At 40.3% G+C, this 25,752-nt stretch overlaps 1 protein-coding gene across 1 annotated transcript in view; it reads right to left on the bottom strand.

The window, feature by feature from the left end:
- LOC145412368 (uncharacterized) overlaps positions 1 to 25,752 on the bottom strand; it is a 417,977-nt gene that overhangs the window by 104,924 nt on the left and 287,301 nt on the right. The gene's annotated exons all lie outside the window — the stretch shown is intronic.

Raw genomic sequence — 25,752 nt, 5'->3', positions numbered from 1 at the left:
TATGCAAATAAGCAATGTTATTAAATTGAAATCAAATTCTACATAGTCGTAGGCTGGACACATTTTTATTTCTTAATTATGTACAAGATTAGAATAAATAAAATGGTAACATAAAGGAACAGACGTTGTTACAGTAGCAAAGGTCTGATTTATACTGGCTTTGTACCACATATTAACAAGAGAAGCCAAGAGGGCTCAAACTTTTTGAAAAGGTTTGAGATCGAAAATCATTTAAAATAATAACTTTAATTGGTTAACATGTTAGGAAAGCAAAAGCAGGTTTATTTCTAAATGAAACATTCCATTTATTCCTGAGAATGATGAGACTGTCAAATAATAGTGAATTTTTAAAGTAATCTGGAAAGACAAATATACAAAACATACAGATAAATTTTCGACGCAGCTGTTGCCAGGAAAAATATCAGTCATGAGCCTTTCTCATTTTCACTGTTAACCATCCAGATATTTCCGTTTATTTTTCTATCCACTCACTGAAATGCTTTCCTTATGTGCTGATACAGAAAGTGCGGGTTTCAAGTGAGTACAAAACAAATTGGTTTATTTTATTTAAAAAAAAAAAAAAAAAAAAGCCCATAGGCAGTGCACCTGCACTATAAAGATGAAGTCTCAGAAATTTACCTGCAACTCTTCAGTGGCAGTGGTTCTGACATATCGCCATCTGACCGCTCTGTGTTGAGATAATGGTGTATTTTACTAAAGACTACAAAGCTCAAAGCCATAGAACGAACGATTATCCACGAAGGAAAGCTGAAAGGAAAGTATAGTTCTGGGAAGTAACCAGGTACAGCTTCAATGGTAAAAATTTCATTCTTCAGATTATTGGGAATAGATGGAATTCGAGACTTCAGTGATATTAACATAACTACGTATGAAATGTTATTGAAAGCTTGTGAAACATATTCCATAATTATACCACATTCCGGCTTGTGCTCCTGAGGACAGCAATGCATAAGCTCTAAAAGTTCATGAAAATAAAGTATCTAAAATTCGACTAACTCCATGTTACCCCATCACGCCCGGCGTTCATTTCCGCTGACCCTTCTCCCAGCCAAGCATTTCTGAAAAATCACCTTTTTTTTTAAATCTTCATATCTCAACTAATACTTAACCAAATATGAAAAACTGTCATAATACTCATGAATCCTCCGACTTCAAGCTGATGGCCTCAAATTGTCCGTCAAGTGTGTGAAGTCAGAGAGAAAGAAAGTGGGGAAATGGGGTAACTTTTGTTTTTTCGCCCATGTCCATATGCGTAGCTGATGTGCGGTAGCACAACTAAGGCTTATACTAGCCCTCCACAATAATAACACTTCCAGACGACCGCTATTCACCACTAACACCATTTCCGTGTGGGTTATTCAAAAGTGTGGCATAAGGAAGGTTGTAAGTGCAGTTACTATTGTCTTGATGTTGAGGCAGGCTGGCTCAGTCCACCTACAGCCCCATGCACCTTCTTGCCTCACCACTGCTCCGCCATGCCTCCACCAGTAACACACACACACACACACACACTCAGATGTATGTTTTGCTTGCACTGTCGCTCGATTCTAGCACCGCTGTGTCACTAGAAGTCTGGGTATTACTACATCTGCTACAAATACTAGTGCTACCGTACTACTATTAGCACGACTACTACTACTAATACTAATACTAATAATTATACTAAATATAACCTAAATACTAAAATGTAAACGAAATAGTTATCCACGTACTATCCTTAATCCACTATATTTTCCACTATAACAATTTTTTTTCCTGTGATTTGTACTTTATCATATAAGGCACTGATTTCATCAAGAAAACAAACTTTCAGGTTCCATTCCTCACATAAATATACACAGCACTGGTGTGAGGCTTGCCCTATCGTGCCTCCTCCTCCCTCCCTGCTCCACCTCCTCCCTTTCTCCACCTACTATATTTTGCACTATACAAATTTTTCTCCTGTGATTGTACTTTTTCATCATAAAATATACAGTATACACACACAAACAGTGGCGTACCGAGGGGGGGGGGGAGGCCATGCGGCCATGCCCCCCTTTTCCAATATATATATATATATATATATATATATATATATATATATATATATATATATATACATCAATGACCTTCTAAGCTGTACATCTAACCTTATCCACTCATACGCTGATGATTCCACCCTTCACCTTTCCATTCAGTTCCCGCAACGTCTATCTCAGCAGTTACTTCAGCAAACAAGGGATGAGACTATGGCACACCTAATGTCTGACTTGGCTCGTATATCTGACTGGGGTAAAAAATAATCTGGTTATTTTTAATGCATCAAAGACTCAGTTCTTACCTATCAACCTGACAAAATCTTCCACAGGTATAGCCACTAATGTTTAATAATATCCAGCTGAATCCTGCATCATCCTTGAACATGCTTGGAGTTTCATTTACTCGGGACTGATTTTGGAAAGATCATATTAAATCTCTAGTAAAATCTGCTTCCAAGAGATTTGGTGTGCTAAGCCAACTCCGTTCCTTCTTTACCCCTGCACAATTGTTGACTCTATACAGGGGTTTTATCCACACCTGTGTGTACAACTCTCATGTGTGTGGAGGCTCCCCACGTACAGCTCTTCTCAATAAGGTGGAGTCAAAGGCTTTTCGTCTCATTAACTCTCCTCCTCTTACTGACTCCCTTCAACCTCTTTCTCTTCGCTGCACTGTTGCATCTTTATCTCTTCTATCGCTACTTCAGTGGTCACTGCTCCTCTGAACTGTCTGCATGCATTCCTCCACCTCTACGACGGGCGCGAAGCACCAGTCTAGCAGCAAACTCGCATCTCTTTTCTGTCCAACTCTCCAATGCAAGAGTTAACCGTTACTCCCAGTCCTTCATTTATGCAACAGGTCAACTCTGGAACTGTCTCCCTCTGTCTGTATTTCCAGCTTCCTATGATCTCCAGTCTTTAAAACGCAGTGTGTCCAGGCATCTCGAAATGATCGGATCTTGAATTTGGTTCTTTCTTGATATTGTTTTTCTCTTGGAAGGAACAGTTTTGTGGGCTCACGGCCTTTGGTTCCTTCTTCCTCACATAGTATATATATATATATATTTTATAAATATATATACATATACTGTATATATATACATATATACAGTAATACCTATATATATATATATATATATATATATATATATATATATACATATATAATAACATTAAAATAATACTTTCTCAGGTTACTCAAATTCCCCATACCTACATGTGTTGACAACAAAAACAGTTTTACAATCCAGCTTAAAAAATGCATCCCTAAATAACTGCTTATTTTAATATACTCAGTGGTATCTCAAAAATGACAGTTTTCTGATTTTATCGACAGGTTTCTTTGAGAAGTGCTCATCAGCTTCATCTGTTCCAACTGAAATATCAGCAAGAAAATTATGTTGGATATGTCTTGTCTTAAACTGTTTGTAATTGAGACTAATACAGTAATTAAATTATCATAATTTTTTAATGTTATTGCTATTAGTTTATTACAGTTGTAAAGTTATTTGATCGAAATGTGAGCATGTGAATTGTACTAGAATAAGGTTATTGGAAAGACTGAATCATAACTCAGTGACACAGAGTACTTAAAAATGACTTCAGAATATGCTATATTTATATCATATAGCCATTCCATATGGCCTCAAAATGATCATCAAATTGGCCAAAATGCATCATTTTCCCGGGGGGGGGCCTTACAGTGCACCCATGGACCCCCCACCTGTAGCCTACAGGCTCGCTGCGCTTGCCAAAGCCATGGGCTGCACGGTAAAAAAGATTAAAAAAGAACGCCCCCCTCCCTTTTCAACTTTCTGGGTACAACACTGCACAAAAAAACTTACAGTACAAAATAAGGCACTGATTTCATCATGAAACATGGTTTCTGCTTCCATTATTCACATAAATATACACTCCACTGGTGCAAGGCTTGCTCTACTGTGCTTCCTCCTCCCTCCCTCCTCCACCTCCTCACTTTCTCCACTCCCTACCTCCTCTTCCATCTCATCCGTGCCATTATCCTCCTCTCCAGGATCGTCAGTACCCCGTAAACCATACCCATCATCGGAAATAGCAGATGAACGTATAGGGGGGAAACATTGGATACACAGTGGAGGACTCATGTGATCCACAATCCCCATCTATCTACCTATCTATTGCCAGATGCCTTAATCCCATATGGGGTGGCCAAAAACAAATCGCCTCCACGTCATCCTGTCCCCTGCCATTTCACTGTCCTGCTCCCAACTCTAACACACCCTCTCTCCTATACCTCTCCACTCCATCGCTCCATCTCATCCTTGGCCTCCCCTTCCCTCTCCCTCCCCCTCCACCTCACTTACATACACCCTCCTCGTCAGTCTCTCACCCTCCATCCTCTCCACATGGCCAAACCATCTCAGTGTGTTCCTCCTAATGCTTCCTGTCACAACCACATCCACACCACAATGCTCCTTTATATCCTCATGCAACACATAAATATCAACACTCATCACGGCACTCATGTTCCTCAGAGGAAGGATCACTTTCTTCACTCACAATTGGATATAACGTCACCTCGAGTTCTCACCCTACTGCACTATCACTAAGGCCTCTTTTCTGGCCTTTGGACTTCACTGGTGTTGAAGTTGGCAGCTGCGGGTGCTCAGCCAAAAATGTGGACACAGGGAAGACTTTTTGCATAGGTCTATCCATTACAGAGGTATGTAGGTAACTGAAGCATGACTCGGATGCATGTAGAAGGGTTGTCAGTGGCTATGTGTGGTTGAAACAACCCGTGGAATATTCAGACAATGCCGCAAAACACTAGATCATGTATACGTGCCACCCGGATGCCTCTGGGTTGTCATATATACATGACACCCAGACACCATGGGTTAACACATAATGTCTTCTCAGTTTAATCATCAGTTACTAGTGACAGGCTGTGATAATACATACTTCTTTGACAAAAAAAAAATGGTTATTACCTGTGGTAGGTGGGGGCACCCATCATCCACCCACTTAGTGTAGTGTTGCTCTGTTTTTTAGGGTAACTCTACATTGAGTGGCAAGCCATATGTTTTCCTGTAAACCAGGAAAGCATTTACAGTGCTGGGTGGTAACCTTATAACCAACCAACACGTGTTCCCTATGTAACAACAAGTGGGTGTGTCTGCAGAGATGGATGAGAATGGCAGTGCTTTAGTGGACATTAGTGCAGCGAGGGAGTTGGTGATAGCCAATACCCTCTTCAGGCACAAATTGATCCATAGGTATACATGGTGAGTGATGAGAAGGGTGGTTGGTGAACTTACTGAATGAACAGAAGGCAATGATTGATTATGTATGTGTGGATGACAGGATGAGAAGGTGTATAATGGATGCAAGAGTATGTAGAGGTTGGGGGAGTGGACTCTCTGACCACCACTTGGTGGTGGTGGTATCCAAACGAAATGGAGAAATAGAAGAAGGGAAAGACAGGAGGAAGCAGCTCATAAAAGGAGGGCTGAAAGGTTACAAGAGGATGAACAAAGGATAGAATATAAGAGGGAAGTGGAGGAGCGATTGGGGAAATATGAATTGGAACAGATGGGGGATGTGGAATGTGTGTGGAAGATATTCACAGAACAAATCTGTGCAGCATGTGAGGTGGTGTGTGAGGTGAAGAGAAAATGAAAGGGGGTGCAGGGAACAGCATGGTGGAATGAAGAGGTGACAGAGGCTGTGGCATAAAGCAAGAAGGCAAATAATGAGTGGATGAGAAACAGGGGCGTGGATGAAGATGAGAGACACAAGATAGAATTGTATGCAGAGAAGAAGAGAGAGGTGAAAAGATTAGTAAGAGAGAGTAAGAAGAGAGTGGATGAGGAATTTGGAAGGAATTTGAGTGTAAAGTGGAGGGAATATAAGAAAATGTTCTGGAAAGAGGTAAATAGAGTTAGAGGTGTCAAAGAAGTTAGCTGAGGAGTGAAAGATAAAAATGGTAGATTACTAGTGGAGAAGGGAGAAAAAGTGAGTACATGGAGAGAACACTTTAACAAATTGCAGAACATAGAGAATGCAAGTGTAAGTGGCTGGGGAATGGCTGGGAGAAGGAGGGATGTGAGAGGAGAGGAAGAAATCAGTAGGGTGGAAATTGTGGAAGCGATGAAGAAAGTTAAAATGGAGAAAGGCCCAGGAATTGATGGAGTGTGTGGTGAAATGCTAAAGCATGGGAGAGAGATAGTAGCAGAATGGATGTGGAAGATGTGCAGATTGGCCAGGGAGGAAGGTAGAGTCCCAGAGGATTGGAAGTCACGTATAATTATTCCCATGTACAAAGGAAAAGAGGAAAATGAAGTATGTGGCATAGTGGCATTTGTCTTCTTAGTATAATAGCAAAAGTATATGGTTGGATACTTACTGATAGAGTTAGAGAAATAACAGAGGAATTAGTTGGAGAAGAACATGGAGGTTTTAGGAAGGGAAGAGGTTGTGTAGATGAGATATTCATGCTTAGATCTTTAGTGGCAAAGTTTTTAGAGAAGGAAAAGAAGTTGTATGCGGCCTTCATGGATTTGGAGAAAGCATATGACAGGGTGGATGGACTAGGATTGTGGAAAGTATTAAGAACACATGGAGTAGATAGGAAGTTGTTGAATGTTGTGAAAAGCATGTATGAGGGTCCTAAGGCTGCAGTGCATGTGGATAGTGAACTGAGTGAATTTTCCAATTTGAAGGTTGTACTGAAACAGGGTTATGTCATGTCTCCATGGTTGTTCAATATGTATATGGATTGGGTTATAAAAGAGATACAAGGAAGGGCAGTGGATGTGGGAGCGGCCCTAATGAAAGAGGGCAGTGTTTGAAACCCCCTGTACTGTTGTTTGCAGATGATACTGTTGTTAAGTGAAGACAAAAGGGAGCTGCAAGGCTTAGTGGATATGTTTGGGAGAGTATGTAAGAAATGGAATCTAACGGTGAATGTAGGGAAGAGTAAAGTTATGGTCTTCGGGAGTGGTGAAATCAGAGAATGTCCTGTGAGGTTGAATGAGAAGGAAATTGAAAATATGAGTGCATTCAAGTACTTGGCTAGGGTGATGAGTAAGGATGGAAATTTAGAGGGTGAAGTGCTTGAAAGGGTATAACGTTGAACATTGAAGAAAGGTTGCTGGTTCCTTGCAAGCAGTGGTAAGAAACAGGGAAGTGAGCATGGAAGTGAAAAAGCTACTACATGACAGTATTGTGATACCACCTCTAACGTATGGAAGTGAAGCTTGGACCTTGTTGGAGGGGCAGAAGTCAAGAGTGAGAGCTGTGGAATTGAGTTATTTAAGAGGAGCATGTGGAGTCACATGGAGAGACAGATTGACAAATGAGGAAGTGAAGGATCGTTGTGGAGTGGATGAGGATGTGATAGGAAGCATTTGGAGGAACACACTGAGGTGGTTTGGCCATGTGGAGAGGATGGTTAGTGAGAGACTAACGAGGAGAGTGTATGTGAGCGAGGTCACTGAGGTGGAGGGGGGCAGAGGGAGAGGGAAGCCAAGTATGAGATGGAGGGCTGGGATAGGGAGGTATATGAAAGAGGGGAGTATGAGCTGGGAACAGGGCAGTGAACTGGTGGGGGACAGGATGACGGGATTAAGAAGTCTGGCAAACAGATAGACTGATAGACCATTCCCTCAAAATTACATTTACATTTCGATAAGATAACTTTTTCCTGCCTATCAGTATGCCTGGCAGCAGACTGAATTTTTTAAACACAACTCATAAACCAACAAAAATCAGCTGAAATTTGAGTATGCAACTTAAATACAACACATACATTCTTCACCGTTAATTAATTGGCCTGACAAACCTAACAGGTTTGCAAATGTTATAAAAAAAACGCTACCATAGATGTTTAGAACACAATCAATTATTGGCAAAACAATCCGCATTACCTCTCTAACACAGGAAACAACCATCCCACCAAAGGTGACTGTTGAAAGTGCTGGCATAAATGTGGATAAATGTGAAGGTGTTGTCCATACAGTTGTACCTCAATAGGGTATGTGTTACTAGCTCTTACACTATAGCTTTTGTAACCCAGAGAACTACAGTGGTGAAAATAATACATTAAGACGAACAGGATTCCTCCTCTTTCTTGGTGACTAATTATCTATTCAAAGTCGGATAAGCCTTGCACGAAGCATCAGTGCCAATATACACCGACTATGGAAGAGCAAAATTTAGGGAACACATAATCAAACTACTTCAAATACTGTACAGGATATGAACAATTGGTTTACATTAACTGGTCAGTACTCATTCACTGGAGTCGCTACATACCCCTGTATATCAGTCACACGTCATGCACTGGTACAAGAAACCCATTACAAATTACTTATTAAGCATCTAATTCTCTCAACAAGTACTCATCACACAGCAAGAATTCACTATCACTGCACTCTAACAACTGCCTGCCTTTTGTCTACAACTTTCCCGCCTGCAGGTCTGCTGCCCTGCTGGCTTTACTGTGTTTAGTTTATGTGAATTAAGCCTCAGCCTGGGGGGTAAATGAGGCCTGACAAAGTGTTATGGATTTATACTTACAGAAGTCATTGTGTATAGAAGCATCCTACTGAATCGTTTATAATTATAATCCATGACATTCATGTTTAGATTATCCCCCTCACCACTGAATGTGCATTGTTGCATGAGTACTGTTTAGTCGACAAAGGAGTACTCAACACATGTCACGACAGATGAATCTCATACAGTATGTTGTACTGTTAACTGTCAAGGTCGTTTTTATACCATGAAGGTGAATCTATCGAAGAAAACTGAATGTACAAGCAGCACACTTACATACCTCTAACAGCTTTCATACAGGAGAATAGATTATAACACACACACACACACACACACACACACACACACACACACACACACACACACACACACACACACACACACACACACCTGTCATAATCATCTTCAAATATCTTTACTTTGCTCTTCCACACATCAAATGGGAAGGTAGGTTGTGACGAACATAATCCACTCACTTGATATAGAACTTCCTGCTTCTTCCTTCACCTCTATCATTATGTGTGTGTGTGTGTGTGTGTGTTCCTCTCATACTGTTTATCCCATCTTTCCTGTCACTTATTAGTCTTCATTCACTTCAAGTGGCTCTACATTGAATGACAGACATAATGAATTCCTGAAACCCAGGAAGTCACAACACTGGGTGGTAACCATACGAGTACATCTAAATAACGGGGTGATGTGGAGCCTACTATGATGCCCCTGTTAGCTGAATGGAGCAACGCAAATGCGATGTGCATCTGGGAACGAGACTTCCACATAGCACTGTCTGTCGCAAGGGTACATTAGTTCCCTGCAGGACGGCCTTGCAGGGGCGGTTGCCTGCTTGTAGTTGGTGGGTCTGCTCGACTAAATAGACTGGGGTTACTGCATAACAACAACTTATTAAATGTTTATCTTGATTACATACACTACGCTTTCCTTACAACGCTCATTTTCGTTTTCAACTGCAGTAAACAATGAATGTTGAATAGTGTCGAACACAGGTAACAATCATTGCCTGTGTGCTCATGTATTTCTTGTAAACTATTTATCATGATCCTTTTAAACTTCACGATGATTTTCTCCTTGTGCACACATCCAGCAGCCAGTAAAACAAAAGACAGTCACTACAGTTTTATCATTAGCTGACAAACTGATATAATCATCACATGTTTTAACTGCTATCACTTATCATTTATGTACTCTCTTAACCCTTCATCCTGAAGACGCATTTTTAATGCTATTCACGCATCCTGCAAACGATTTTTTTTTTTTTTTTTTTTCACATTTAGAGAGACATTCTCGAACTGGTGGAGTTAGAGATGAAATTTATTAACCCTTTCTCTACATAAGACCAGCAAGATTAAAAACAAAGTACGTCATATGGTTGAAGGGGTTAATGTCGGTATGAATCCCTCTGCTTAATAACTCAGCTACGCGCCAAACTGTCTATAGTCTCACCAATCTAAAACCAAGGTTTGGGTGGGGTCTGGCGCTGGGTGCAGCCATGCCATACTTCCTAAACGAGCGATGAGTAGATTCTGTTATATATGTAATAGGCATCACAGATAGGTACACACATACTAGTACAATATAAACGTAAGTATTCTAGCATATCAAAGGAAGGTAAACTTGTAATGCATATGGCTCTTGTACATCAATAAAGAAACGTGGCATACATATTTTACAGTGGTGCTGAAAAAAATGTAGTTACTTTTACCGACTTTCACGGTAGTTCTAAGTTGGGTAAGTAATGCAACAATTACGTTTATAATATAATTTGAAGGAATCAGTAGAACATACGCTGTTTTCTGAATAGAAATAAATAAGTTAAAACACTCACGAGCGGCAACATCCAGGCCCATACTGGGAGTTAATCCATTGGAGGGAGATTAAGCTTCTGTCACGTGCTTCCACTGTTCACTTTGTTATATATATAACTTAAATTATATTTATAACTTAAATTAGTTTGTCTTTACACACACACACACACAAAACACACACACAAAACACACACACACACACACACACAGAAGTGGGTGAAGTCATGTCAGGCCAGGTGGCGAGGTGTGAGCGGACGAACTCTAACGGTGTCAGGTCAGCCACTAGCCAATCGGAGTATAGGAAACAAGGCAACGCTGTACGCTGGGAAATCCCCGGCTGGACTCCACCCAAACCTTGGTTTTAGATTGGTGAGACTATAGCTATCACTCTCTCACTATTTTTACTCATCCTTTTTCTCTTTTCTTTACATTTTCGCAGCCACTGGTTTCCAGTTACTCTGATAATTGTTTTTCCCCATGCAACCCTTCTGTTCTCGATTCTCATTCTCGAAACTGTAGTGCTTCTTAACTATATAAAGATTGTTGTAAATTAGATTTTTTTTTTTTAATGTAAACACAGAATTACATTTGAGATTTCTACTTCTTCTACCCCACCGCTGTACTTTGAAATAACTAGTACATTGGCCTATTTCCGACTTCACTCCCTAGTTGTCAGTCCCATCAATTTACTTCCTCCTAGGGACCTATTATTGCAGTGACAATATTCTCCTGTGGGTTGATTTCTCCCGTGGACCTCTTTTCCCCAAGGACCTATTTCTGCCATAAACCTATTCTTACTCATGAACTTACTTTCCATGTGAACCTACTTTTGCCATGATTATTTCTTCCTTGAACTTAGTTTTCCATTATCGACCTGTTCTCCCCATGAGCCAATTTTCCCGTGAACCTCTTTTCCACCGTGGACTTATTTTCAACCAAGGACCAATTTTCCCCATGAACCTATTATCCATCATGGACTTACTTTCCCTGTGGCTATATTTTCCATCATGATCTTGTTTTCCTCACTATTTTTCCTCCATGGACATGAATACCCCACTGAACCTATTATCCCCATAGATCTATTTTCTCCCTTGTACCCTTGTTGCCCATGGATCTAGTTTCTCTCAAGGACCTATATTCTTTCACGGGAGAAACACTGAATCCGGATATGGACCAACTTTTTCTCTCGGAACTATTTCGCCCATTGAACCTATGATCCTACGTGGCCATTTACCCAGGAGCATATTCCTAGTACATGTTTTCCCAGATAAACTTATTCCTACCATGGACTTATTCAACCCACACACCCACTCACCCATCCACCTAACTCAACCATCCACTCCATCTTTCCCATCCACCCAACCCACCCACCTGCCCCACTCCATCCACCTATCCCACCCAACCAACAATTTTACACACCTATACACCCAACCAACCCTCCCACCAAACTAGACACACCCGCCAACCCACTCTCCCCACCTCGCACAGCCACTTATCAGTTTCACCCATCCACCAACCCACACCACCCATCCACCCACTAGCCTACTCAATCGACCACCAAGATGACTTACAAGTTTACACACACACACACACACAACAGCGGCGAGAGAGGAAGAGGATGTGTGGCAGGTCACTCTGATAATACTGGCCACTGTTGGCCTCCACTGGCCATACCTAACAGTACCTTGATATGAGTCAAGCTCTGTACAAGGCTAAAATATGTGATGTTCTAATTGTCATGCTAGGGGTTTAAGGGTCGGCAAAGCCTATTCTGCAGCTGGGTTCCCTTTCTAGACTGAAGCTTAGTAAACTAAAAGAGACACAGGGCACGAAAACTCAGGACAACAACCTTACACGTATATGGTTAAATTCTAAATGTGGAACAGGTAGATGTCACAAACAGGAATCTAGGCAATTATATAACATGTACTGAGATCGGGAGTAGCAGTATCTCACAGGATACTGTTGAGACAATAGTTCAAGATAAAAGTGAATAGTACAATGAACAGCACTTTAAGGTGTTGGGCAGGGGAGTCGGTCACTGTATCTTTGAGGGAAATTTACACTGTGATTGGAAAAGGTAGCTTGGCTATTGGTCTTAAGTCCAGAAGAATTATATTACTAGAGCCGAGATATACATTCACTGAGGTCACTACAATCACTGCTCAGCTTCTCTCGCCTTGCCACTATTTCACTGTTGGTGTAAACTTCCGATACTGTAACACTGATAGGATTTGGGCTTAGTTTCTCTCTAGTATTCTAACACATTGCCCGATGTATAGGTCACTGTTTCACTGTCACTGCTGTCACTCACTGTCGGGACTGGGTAGGGTGGCGGCATTGGCGGAGGGTGGCGGGAGAGCTCACAGCCCGGCTCCTGAAGGGGGCTGAGCTCTGCCAGGGGCCTCCTTGTCCTGCGGCCACGGGATCACTCGTAGGGGCATCCTCACTTGCCCAGGCCTGCGTGCAGTGAAAGGCCCCACACTGTCGGGGCTGGGAACTGGGGTCCGGCCTTCAGGGCTGGGGCCAAAGAGTTTCCTGAAGTGCTCGCTCAGGTGCCTGATGGAGGACGAATGTCGTCTGTGTTGGGGTGGGGAGAGGTCTCACCTGGGGGTCCTGTGGGCAGCCTCGGTGGCCCGTCAGTTGCGGTCTCCGGCCGTCAGGGATGCCGTCAGGAGTGGGCTGCGGCATCAACCTACATCAGAGTCCGTCAGGTAGGGTCCCTCTGGAGCCAGCTGGGCAGAGAATAACCCTGGGGATAGCACAGGGCCTCTCCACGGATCCTCGAAGTTGAGGCCTTCTTCCTGAAGGTTGCCTCACTGGTGATGGACAGTAGGGTCGTCTGCATCCCCGCCGGTTGGCAGGTCTGATGACAGAACGTCCTCTCGTAGTGGAGTCACAGGGGGCGAGGGGCTTTGACGCTCCTCCCTGGCACGGCTACCAGCCATCACTGGGTTCCCATGGGCAACAAAATGAGGGCAGCTCCAGGCCGTTCCATCGTCATAGGCGAGGCTACCGGCCGTCGCCTGGGCCCAACTCCCTGACAGGGGTACAGGCGAAGTGTGGCTAACGGCTGTCACTTGCCTGTCAGCATGGCTACCAGCCGTCGCCTGAGCCCCATATGGAGAACAACGTGCTGACGAGGAGCAGCTACGGGCGCGGCTACCGGCCATCACCTTTGTCTTGTCCTCTAAGGAGGAGAGGGGACGTACCTTTCTCTCCCCAGCACAGCTACTGGCAGTTGCTAGTTCCTGTAGGGGGGTATAGCAGCACCTGACAGAGGAGCGGCTACAGACCATCTCCTGCTGTGTGGCCCACCTACATGCTGTGGTCTTTTAAGGGCACGGCTACTGGCTGTCGCCTGAATCTGGCTACAGGCCATGGCTCTTGAGGGGGAGTGGCTACAGGCCGTCTCCTGCAGGGCAGAGCGGCTACGGGCCATCTCACAAAGGGTGTGGCTACTGACTGTCGCTGGGGTGCTGCTTGGAGCTAAGGAAGTAGCTCCACCCCGATCCTGTCAAGGGTCAGCTCACTTGCAAGGTAGTCTCCGTCTCCTGGTATGGTGGTGGCAGGCAAGTTCCAGGTCATAGGGGCACACGGCCCGGGCAAATTTATGTCCCTGATACCCGGGGTCAGGTCGCGCTCTGACTGCCCCTCTGTAGGCTCCTCCCGTGGGTGTTTTGCTGCCCTCATTGACTATTCCCGGCATTTTACAAATATACTGTAGTAAAGTATACCCCAAAAAAAAATTGTTGTTCAAATAAAAGAATACATCCAAGTCAATGCATTCAAATGAATCCGCTGATCAAACGTAAACAACAGCTGGGTGTCGTCATTATCACCAGGCGGGTAGCAGGGAGATGCAAAATTGTAAATAAAGGCTATAATATCTAAGTAACAATTGACTTTCTGCAAGATGAGTACTATCTTTAGTTAAGTGAATATGGAAGGAGTTAAGAGAAGGGATAAAGGTAGATAACAGGATGATGTTTTCTATCCAGAACTGGTTGAAATTGAAACATATAATAAATTAGCAGAGAATGTGAATAAACTGGAGAAAACTTTTCAAATGGAAATAGATGAAATTAAGAAGGGACCACGCATGCAGAAGGAAGAATATGATAAGAAAAGGAATTAAATAAAAAGGACACAACAATTGATGAGTTGTCAGTTGAGATAGTTTCACAAAAAAAAAGACTAGTGAAATGGTGAGAACAGTTTCAACCATGATAATATGGAGGAGTTGAGAAATGATACAGACACTTAGTCAAGTAAACAGTCTGATAGACAAAAGCAGTGATACTGAAGAGAAGATAAGCCAGGTGAACGAAATGATGAGGAATTGCAAAGATGAAGTACAAACTACGTATGCTGAAATGGTGAAAGTAAGGAAAGACTCAGAAATATAAGTTGAAGAAAAAAACATTAGGAAAGAAGTGAACGAAATCATTGAAAACAACTCAAAACTGGTCAAAGAATCAGCAGATATAAACAAGTATATAGTAATCACTGGTATAAATGAAGAAGAAATAAGAAGCAGAATCTCGAGAGACAAAAAGGAGATGGTAAATATAATGAACATATTGATGGAAATATCCAAGGATATCTGTGATAAAGATATAGAGGAACTCAAAAGGCTAGGGAAATATGAGAGATATGTCAGGGCCTCGGAAAGTAAGTATATACAAATTGTGAACACTGTAGAGGAAATATTGAAAAATGCTAACAAACTCATGGAAAAAGGGAAATGTAAAAAAATATGGATAAATAGATGCCTAACTCAGGAGGAATGAGGACACTAAAGGAAAAGAGGGAAGAAGCAAAAACAAAAAAATGAGGAAAGATCAGAGGAAGAGTAGTGGGACTACTGCAAGTAAGAAAATGGTACATCAACAACAGGGACTAAGAAAAAGGAAGGTAGTAGACTCAAATGTCAGATATGTAAACAACATGATTAAGTTGATGTACTCAAATGTAGATGGAATGGTATCCAAATTATTAGAGACAAAAGACCATACCAAAGAAATGGAACCTCATATTATTTGCCTAACTGAAATTAAATTAATCCCAAAGATATCAAACGACGTCCAAAGCTATAAAGATTACAATATATGGAGAAGAAACAAAAATTTTAAAAAAGGAGGAGTTCTTGTGTTAAGAAAGAAAAATCTACAAGTCGGAGAGATACAACTAGATATACTATCACAAGTAGAACTGATTGCATTAGAGACTGACACATCTGAAAGGAACATAATTGTGGCAAATTTATACATGCCAACCAAAAAAAAAAAAAACTTGGAAAAGAGGTGAATATGAAGACCTGCATAACATACAATAAGGAGTTATAAGAGTCCGACTACACAGAATGGAAGAGAAACATGAAAGAATTATATTAATTGGAGATTTTAATACAATTATAAATTGGAAAACTCCAGATGTAAGAAGCTATGAAAGCTGTTGGGATCAAAAGCTCCTAGATCCTGTGTAGGAGTTTTTCTTATAACAACATATAAAGGAAAACACTGCAAAATGGAGTCTTAATGATCCATCATTACTAGATCTTATATTTACCAGGCAAAATAATGATACTGACAACATAATGCATCACCCTCCACTCGGCAAAAGTGACCACGTACTGTAGTATTAAATATCAACTTCAGGATTGCAAATGATACAGTCACTAGTCATGAAAGTTACAAAAACAGGCTAAACTACAAAAACAAACATGACCTAAATAAGTACATCGTAGAAATAGATTGGGAAAAAGATTTTAGGGGAAAAGATATTAAAAATTATGTGAATGATATAAAAACAGGAGTCCAAAATTATATCCCTCAGAAGAAACAGAAATAAGGATAAAGAAGTGATTTAACATAAAGTATAATAAATAAATAAATAAAAAAAGACTTGCTGTGGAATAGATACAGAAGACACAATAGCGAGAGGGCATAATATAACATCTATAAACAGGGCTGGATTATCAGGTATAGGCAAAATGGGAAACTGCCTACCAGGCCACGGGGTGTCACAGACGATCAAGACTTCCAGAGTGGAATAAATATACACTTTGGGCGTCCATATAAGGGCCATCACTCATAGGCCATAAAAAAAGGCCATTATAGGTCATGCCAGAAAAAATTACAGAAAAAAAGAGATTTATATGTTGCAGGCCAACTGTCTGCATTGCCTACCAGGCCACAGCACTTTTAATCCGGCCCTGTCTATAAACAGGCAAGAAATGATTATACGTACAAGGATAAGGAGTGAAGTTCAAAGCCAGTTTGAGGACGACATTATAAATAAAAGTACTGATCAACCACAATCTTTTTTACAGCTACATCCTAAACAAAATCAAAGTTAAAGATAAAATACAGTCCACCATGGACAAGGGGATAACCTATATCCAAGAAAAAGATAATTGCAAAGTTCTTAAAAATTTCCAATTAGTTTTTACAGAGGATAGTAATTTTGAGAGAGATGATAGGGAACATGCATGCCCACACATAACCAGATATACGAATATAGAAACAAGAAGTATAGGAAGTGTTGAGTAAATTGGACAAAGGAAAAGCAAATGGTCCCAGCAAAATTTCAGGCTGGGTGCTACATGAATTTACAGAAGAGTTAATATTCTAGGAATCCTTAAGAAAAGGTAAACTACCTGATATTTAGAAAAAAGCAAACATTGTTCCCCTATTCAAGAAAGGGAATAGACAGAATCCACTCAACTGTAGATCAGTATCCCGAACCAGTGTTGTAAGTAAGACACTAGAAAAGCTATTAAGAGTAAACTTGGGTAAACCACCAGGAAAAATACAATACGATAACAGAAAGACAGGTTGGTTTTAGAAAAGAATAATCATGTGTCGTAAAGCTATTAAGCTACTATGATAGAGTTGCAGAAACACTACAGAAAAGAGAGGGATGGGTGGAGAGTATCTATTTAGATATTAAGAAAGTACTTGACAGTGTCGAGGAGAACGTGGTAATATGAACCACTTTTTTGTTTCAGGTGAAAAGAACAATTTTAAAGGCAAAAACTGCATCAATTATCATCAGAAATATTGAAAAATTTTATCCTTATAACGCATTCAGAGTTATAATGAGAAAAATTTAACCATTCAAATGCCACAACTTTTTATTCAAGCACATCCATGGGGTGGTAATATGAAACAATTTTGAAAATAACAAAAATATTTCTTTTTGTGAATACATAAATAATAATTTTGCAGTGAAAATGTATGTTTAAGAACAGAAGTCACACATGAAAATGTCAGTTTCACAACCACTACACAAGACATGAGCCCATCCCTGGCACACTACACATTGAACCCATAGTTCTCCTGATTTGGACTTCGTGAATTTTTCTGTACAAAAAAGACAGTCTGCATCATCTCTTCCAGGATTTGTTTCTCCCACAGTTTCTTCTAGCGAGTTTGAACTTCCAGAAGACAGACTAATTCTCTCTTCTTCTTCTATACAACTTTCATCCTCATCTCTGTCTTTTTGAAAAAAAAAATAAATAAAGTTTCTATTTTACTTTTCGCACTCTTTCCTCCACCTCCTTCTTTCTTTTCTGTGTAGGCCTGTTTGACAGATACTTTCAGAAAAAAAAATGGAATGGAGCTAATATGGAACAAGGTAAACGGAATGGTGGTAATATGGAACAAGGTAAAAGGAATGGTGGTAATATGGAACACGTTGTTCCATATTGCCACCCAACACCATTTTTAAAATGAATTAGCAGAAATTCTAGGCTAGAAATTTTTTCCAGAAAACTAACTATGCCATTTTAAGAGGTGATCTTATGACTAATCAATACACTGTATATCACAGTCCATATATATCAATTTATATAGGATAACAAGTTTTTAACCTTACCTAACAAAAAAAAAAAAAAGTTTCACTGAGTGAAAAGTAAACAATATCCTCTCAGAGCACCTCACCTCGAGTGACTGAATCCAGAACATTCTGGTGGCCTGTGGGGGACCTAATAGTTATGTTTAATTCAGTTACCAATGGATGGCAGCACCTTTCAGCTGAGATAAGGCCTGTTTCATTTTTCCACCCTGTTTCATATTCCTACCTTCTCCCCTACCACACCAAAGACTTTTATGGAAACTGTACCATCAAGGAGGAATCCAAGGTAATCTGTTCTATTGAAAGCAAGATTTTCTCAGAATAAGGGAACTGGGAACAGTACTAAGGTGTAATTACACATCATGGAGGGAAGTGACTACCGGAGTCCCACAGAGCTCAGTGCTGGCACCGATTATGTTTTTAGTATATATAAATGATATAAACAGGAACATTGAAAATGGAAGCTATCTAATTAAGTTTGTTGATGATGCTAAAATACAAAGGGGAATTACAAACACAGACTCCCGCAGAGAGCCACAAGAAGAATTTAATAAGCTTCATGAATGGAACAGTGGATGGCAAATGGAATTCAGTGTGGACAAATGCCATGTAATTCAGCTTGGTAAATGTGAAAAAAGACCAGACTGAGATTATAAGTTAGGAAGTTCACCTCCACACATATCAGAAAAGGAGAAAGACCTAGGAGTGATTATCAGTAACAGACTGTCTCCGGCTGACCACAAAAATGAAAAGGTGTGGAACATGCAGACACGGCTTGCCAATATGAGAATAGCATTCACATTATATAAACAAAGACATGCTGAGAAAGATAATAGCATTATTCATCACACCAACCCTGGAATATGCATCCGTGGTCTGGAATCCTCATCACAAAAAAATAAATAAATAAATAAATAAGATTGAAAAGTACAAAGGGCCGCTACAAGATGGGTGCTAAGCTTAAAGGATCTACTATGAAGAAAGACTAGAAAAACTGAACCTACCAACATTACAAGAGAGAAGGAAAAGAGGAAACATGATTACTCTATATAAATGCATCTCAGGGAAAGAGAAAATAGACACATGAGTATATACCCTATGGGGAGGCGTCAGCAAGAGGGCACTGCAAAAAACTGCACAAAAAAGAGGAGTGACAAAGACGTTGGAAAATTTAGTTTCCCAAATAGGGCAGTTGATCAGTGGAATGCACTACCAAAATAGTGTGTGCCAAAACTATTCATAAATTTTAGGATATGTATGCTAAAAATGGGTTAATACACGGGACAGTAGGAACTTGTCTGATTCCTGTGAAGATACAATGAGATAAGAACAATTAGGTAAGAATACATACACACACACACACACACACACACACACACACACACACACACACACACACACACACACACACAGCTGCTTTCTCAGTATAGATTAAGTGTCTCATCCAGTCACGAGGATTGGTGCTGAGTACTGAGTGTGTGTATTCATTCCCAGTGTACCTTGGCATTTACCACTGATATTATAGCTACAGAGTTAATTCACTTTAACATGGCCTAAATTTTCATTCTTTTGCATGTTCCTTCACGCAGGTAAGTGCCTGGAAAAGACCATATTGTCGCTTTACATACTTTCTGTATGAGTACAGTAGCAACATAATCTACTATTAATCTATTGCTATAACTCGGCATTCTGGGTGGTGGCAAGACAATTTTAGGTCAAGATAAAGTGAAAAGAATACCAGAATACTGTTTCAGGATTACTCCATAAGGCCAACGTCATGTTACAAAGCTACTTTAGTTGTTGCCAAAATAACTCTCTGTATGAGGTCCCATAGGCAACAAATAAGATGACTGGCATGAATATTTGAATCAGAACATGCAAGGCATGCAGAAACCTCTGGAACCCATCCCACGTTATCCAGTAACACAAGAATTTGGCGCCATTGTCCGTAAGTGACAAGGCAATATAAAAAGTTTCCTAGTTAGTATTGGGACAACGGTTGTGTTTATGTATCTAATAAGGATGAGCCTGAAATACTTCCTGAAGCCCAATGAAGGTTCTGAAATGAATATTTGTGTATCAACGCAAATGCAACTGTACTGGTAGGCTACCAGAGTGACGTGATGGTGCGACAACAGTCTGCCACCTCATAGACCCGGGGTCAGAGTCTCTTAGGTGAATTCGGATTATCCAGAAAAATGATTAAGAAGAAACCTTGAATTTGACTTTCATTTTATTTTGAAGGGCAAAAATTGTGAGTTTAAGCCATATGTGTTCTCTTTTCTTTACCAGACTTTCAGTCCAGCAGTTGGTGGCACTGACCATGTTCTGACTCTCCTCCCCTCCATCCCACTAATTCCCTTTGAAGTACCACAATCCATTTTCCTGCCTTTATATACACGTTTGGCTTTTAGTGTATAGTGGTTCGCCCCCCTACCCCCCCCCTCTCTCTCTCTATGTGTGTGTGTGTGTGTGTGTGTGTGTGTGTGTGTGTGTGTGTGTGTTATACTAGTGCCTGCCACCAACAGTGTGCAGTTCGCCCAGATGAAACCTTCTTCGTTCTGTTGTGCAAGAAACAGGCTTTCTTGTGTTGTGACAAGTGCTGAAGGTGTTGAGGCAGTTGAGGATGAGAGTGTGCGGAATTTGACTGTCCTTTTTCCAGCAGCAGGCAACAGAGCTGATCAAGAATGTGACACAGAAAGTGTACCAGATGAACTCGGTGATGTTCAAGCTTTCGAACCTGCAGGAGAAATGGAGATTGAATACGACCTAGATGACAGTGATACTCGTTCCCTTCTGGAGCCATCGACTGTGAAGCGTGGCAAAAAGGATGAGGAACAGTGGCAAAAACATCTTCTGGACAGCGAAGTCCCGTTCTCTCCAAAATCAACTGGAATATCGGAAGACTATGCAATGCTGAAAAAAAAAAAAAAAAAAATATGACTGTGGTCTGAGATAGTTCCCGAGGAACTGATTGGTTACATGTAAGCAAGCTAACCTGTACGCCACAAGAGACAAAAATTACTCCAACTTTGTCATCCAGAAAGAATTAATTGCAAGATTTCTGGGCATTATCCTTCTATCTGAATATATCAGAGTCTCCCGGCTCAGCAATGTTACTGGTCAGGTTAAGAAGACTTGGGTACTGAAGCTGTTTCAGTTCCAGTGAGTAGAAACAAATTTCAGTGCACCAAAAAGTACATACATTTGGTTGATATCCTACACCTTGAAGGAAGTAACAAAGTTGCCAAGATCAGTGCTATCTATGACTGTTTGAAAAAAAAAAAAATCGTAAAGTTTGGTATCTTCCACTCCGAATTAAGCATTGGAAAAAAAAAAAAAAAAAAAAAAGTACTATGGACGACACATTGTCAAGGTGTTATATGTGGATAACCCATACGTTTTGAGTTCAAGATCTGGGCACAGTGTGGCAACGACGGGTACCCATACCACCTCAAAATCTACCCTGAACGAGAACCTGGCATCCAAACGCGACCTCTGGGAAGTAGGGTGGTAGACACCATGATTGCAATGATGCTGGAGCACTCAGAACAACAAAAACACCAGTTTCTCTTTTATCATTTTTTCTCCAGTTACACTCTCTTCCAGAACCTTGTGCTGAAAACCATCCGAGCAACTGGAACGATGAGAGAGAACAGCACTGCTTGGACAGATAAGAGACTCAAGTCCTCAAAAGAAATGAAGAAACTGGAATTGTGGTGCATAACATTACTGATCTGATGGTACTGTTTATGTGTGTAAGCGAAATGACAATGTCATCGGGATCATTGGGAGCAACTAGCCGACACACAAGCCACTGCACACTGTGTGAAGAAGAGTATGAAATGCACCAAACAACAAAGTCAAACAGCCAAAGCTTGTGCTTCCTTACAGCCAAGGAATGAGCAGCACTGACGTGATGGACAGGCTGCTGGGATCATAATTATCTCCTACGATCAGAGGAAAAAAGTGGTATTGGCCACTGCTAGTCAATGCCATCAATTTGTCAGTGGTTGCTGTGTGGAGACTTCACTGCATGCTAATGGAAGTGATATAGCCTATCACATCTCGAATTCTGACGAAGCATAACTCTTTACTTATTGAAAAAGGGTGGTTTCCAGGCCACCAGAGAGAGTGGCAGGCAGCTCAGTCTCCCTCAGGATGTGTAGTTTGATGGTGTTGGCCATGAGAAAGAGCTGTGCTCCCAGGGACGGTGCAAAGTTTGCCCCCCCAAATTGTTCTTTACAAGTGCACCAAATGCAATGGAAGATGCCACTATGACAGGGGGACTACATTTGCTACCGAGTACTACAGGCCGAAGTAAGTCGAACCAGCACGTGCCACTCAGATAATTATTTTAGTTTATGGATAACATTTTTATCTATTAATTTTTAAAATGAATGGAAAGGTGCCTACATCATAATCCTGTCTTCTGTTATGCTATGTCATCTGTTTGGTAATTTAAAAAAAAAAAATCACTCCTTTTGGTGTTTTGTATCCTTTGCGAAATTCTGTAGGAATTTTTGTAGCGATGTTACCAATGTTCCAATATGGAAACATTGCATAACTCAGAAACTAGTGAACCAATTTGGGCAAAATTTCATCAGTATCTATGGGACACTAATATAATAAAAATGTGATAATATTGTGGAAATCAGACATTGGGAACTTTGGTTGGTACTTTAATATTTAAGGGTCTAACTAATAGTCTTCACATCACAGAATATTTGTAAATGCAATTGCCGTTGTTTCAGGGCTGTTATTGAGTCTGCAATGACCATTTCTAACCCAGAAGTCGAGAAAAAATATATTTGCATATTATCTTGAACCGTGTTTTTCGACAGTTTCACACTGACGCGTTGTGCACAATCGCCTTTTTTTTTTTTTTTTTTTCTGACACTCCCTGGACTTACCCCAACTGAATGCAAAAAGAATTAGGTCAATTTCAATTATTGTTCTCGTGAAAGAAATAAACAATCACACAGACAGACAGACAGACAGACAGACAGACAGACAGACACACACACACACACACACACACACACACACATACACGCTTCACTTATTTATATATTCGAATATATATATATATATATATATATATATATATATATATATATATATATATATATGGCATATATAGTGTATATATATATATATATATATATATATAGAGAGAGAGAGAGAGAGAGAGAGAGAGAGAGAGCCTCTGTGGTACAGTGGTAAAGCGTGGGTTTTCGTACGCTGGAGAGCGAGGGTTCGCGCCCCGCCAGGGTATTAAGCTTTGGAAGCATTCTCCCGGCCATGTACTACTTTGCCGGACACCAGGGGTACTGTGGTTGAACCAGTGTCGCATACTGTAAAGTATGTTTGCACCCAGTCGGCTTGCGCGGGCCGATTTCACTTGGTTCGCAGACTACATACACATCCATAGCCACTCCAACACTACAGTCACAAGCACTTCTCACCCAACATACAATCTCTACCAGACAGCATAAGCCACTTGGTAGAGATACATAGGCTGTATCGTCCCTACTTCGGTCGGGATAGGCCGGTCCTGCAGTGGATACTCAAACGGCTGATGATATATATATATATATATATATATATATATATATATATATATATATATATATATATATATATATATATATATATATATATATATCCAAGCATAAGTTGGGATATTGTTGATTTGAGTGAGATCCACAGAAAAGAAGAACAAGTATTTCAGCTCGATGACAGTGGCCACCTATTTTACAACACAGGAATGCAAAATGAAAGAGTTAGTGGTGTAGGATTTCTAATCAACAGAAATCTTGCAGACAACATTGTAAAATTCACCAGTGTATCTGACAGGGCAGCATTTGTTGTCATTAGACTGTGCAGAAAAATACCCTGAAAGTAATACAAATAATCCACCAACTTCTCAAAGCCCAGATGAAGAAATAGAAACATTCTATGATGACATCTCCCAGATTATGGAAGAAGAAAAGACAACATATACTATACTCATGGAGACTTCAAAACTTGGGAAGTCGAAAAATGGAGAAGCATGTATGGGAAAATTTGGAGTGGGAGAAAGGAATGAAAGAGGAGAAATGCTGGTAAATTTTGCTAAAATGTTTAACATGAGAAAATGAACACATTCTTCCACAAAAGAACAGGGAGAAAGTAGACCTGGAGAAGCCCAAATGGAGAAACAAAGAATGAAATCGACTTCATTATGGCGGATACGAATAACACGATCACAAATGTCACAGTTATCAACAAAGTAAATATACGTAGTGATCACAGAATGGTGGGTTGCACAGCAAGATTCAATTTCAGAAGTGAAGGAAAGAAGTTGATTAAAGATAAAAAGATATGCCCAATAATAGTAAACGAAAACAAAGCAGCCTTTCAGTTGGAAATAAGGAAAAGAATTCAGGCTCTAAGTAATGCTGAATGTGCTACTGATGAGCTGAATGACAGACTAACAAAACTACTAAGAGAATCGGCGGAGGTAGTAGGAAAACCTATACCAAAGCCAAGAAATATTCAGAAAAGACACTCGAGCTTATGAAAAAATGAAAGGAAAGGAAAGTAAAAGCAAAGAAAGACGAAACAGAATGAACGTAATTAAATAAGCTTATCAACAAAAGACAAAGGGAAGAATAAAGAAAGAGGAACATGGATCAGATCAAAGAAACCATCAAAAATGGAAAAAGTCTGAAACAGGTCCGAAGTAAAATGGCACTTGGAAAGCAACAAATGACATCACTGAAAGAAAAAAACGGTGAAATTATTAAATACAGAGATAAGATGGTGAAGAGAGTTGAAGAATTTTACAAAGAACTGTATGCATCAAAGACAGACAGTAGTACCAATAGCTAACTTTTCAGTTGACACAAGTGAAATACCTGAGGTAACACTAGACGAAGTAAATATTTGTCTTAAAAATATGAAAAGTGGGAAGCCTCCTGGAGAAGATGGATTAGTAACAGATTTACTGTTGGATGCAGGAGTAGAAGTACAAAATAGGCTTGCTCACTTATTTACCCACTGTATCAAACAGAAGAAAATTCCCAAAACATGGTGTAATGCAATAGTTATTTTACTCTACAAAAAAGGTGACTCAAAAGATCTTAGTAACTATTGACCCATTAGCTTATTATCAGTCATTTACAAATTCTTCACTAAAGTCCGTACGAACAGAATAACAAACATTTTGGAGGAAAACCAACCTCGTGAACAGGCAGGATTCCGAAGCGGGTATTCGACAACTGGACATCTACACACAATGAATCAGTTAATTGAGAAATCTATAGAATGTAATAAACCACTGTGTTTAGGTATTGTTCATTACGAAAAGGCTTTTGATTCAGTGGAGCACATAGCAATTATAAATTCACTGAGAGAGCAAGGAGTGAATGAGAACATTGTAAAACAGATCGAAAACATATATAAAGAGGGAACTACTACAGGTAAATTACATAAGGACTCAGAAAAAA

The sequence above is a fragment of the Coenobita brevimanus genome, chromosome 93 (assembly GCF_032717465.1).
Source record: "Coenobita brevimanus isolate Jiangsu-jjx chromosome 93, ASM3271746v2, whole genome shotgun sequence".
NCBI classification, from domain to species: Eukaryota; Metazoa; Arthropoda; class Malacostraca; order Decapoda; family Coenobitidae; genus Coenobita; species Coenobita brevimanus.
Note: the sequence above shows the minus strand (reverse complement) of the source record. Positions and strands in the feature narration are given on the sequence as shown.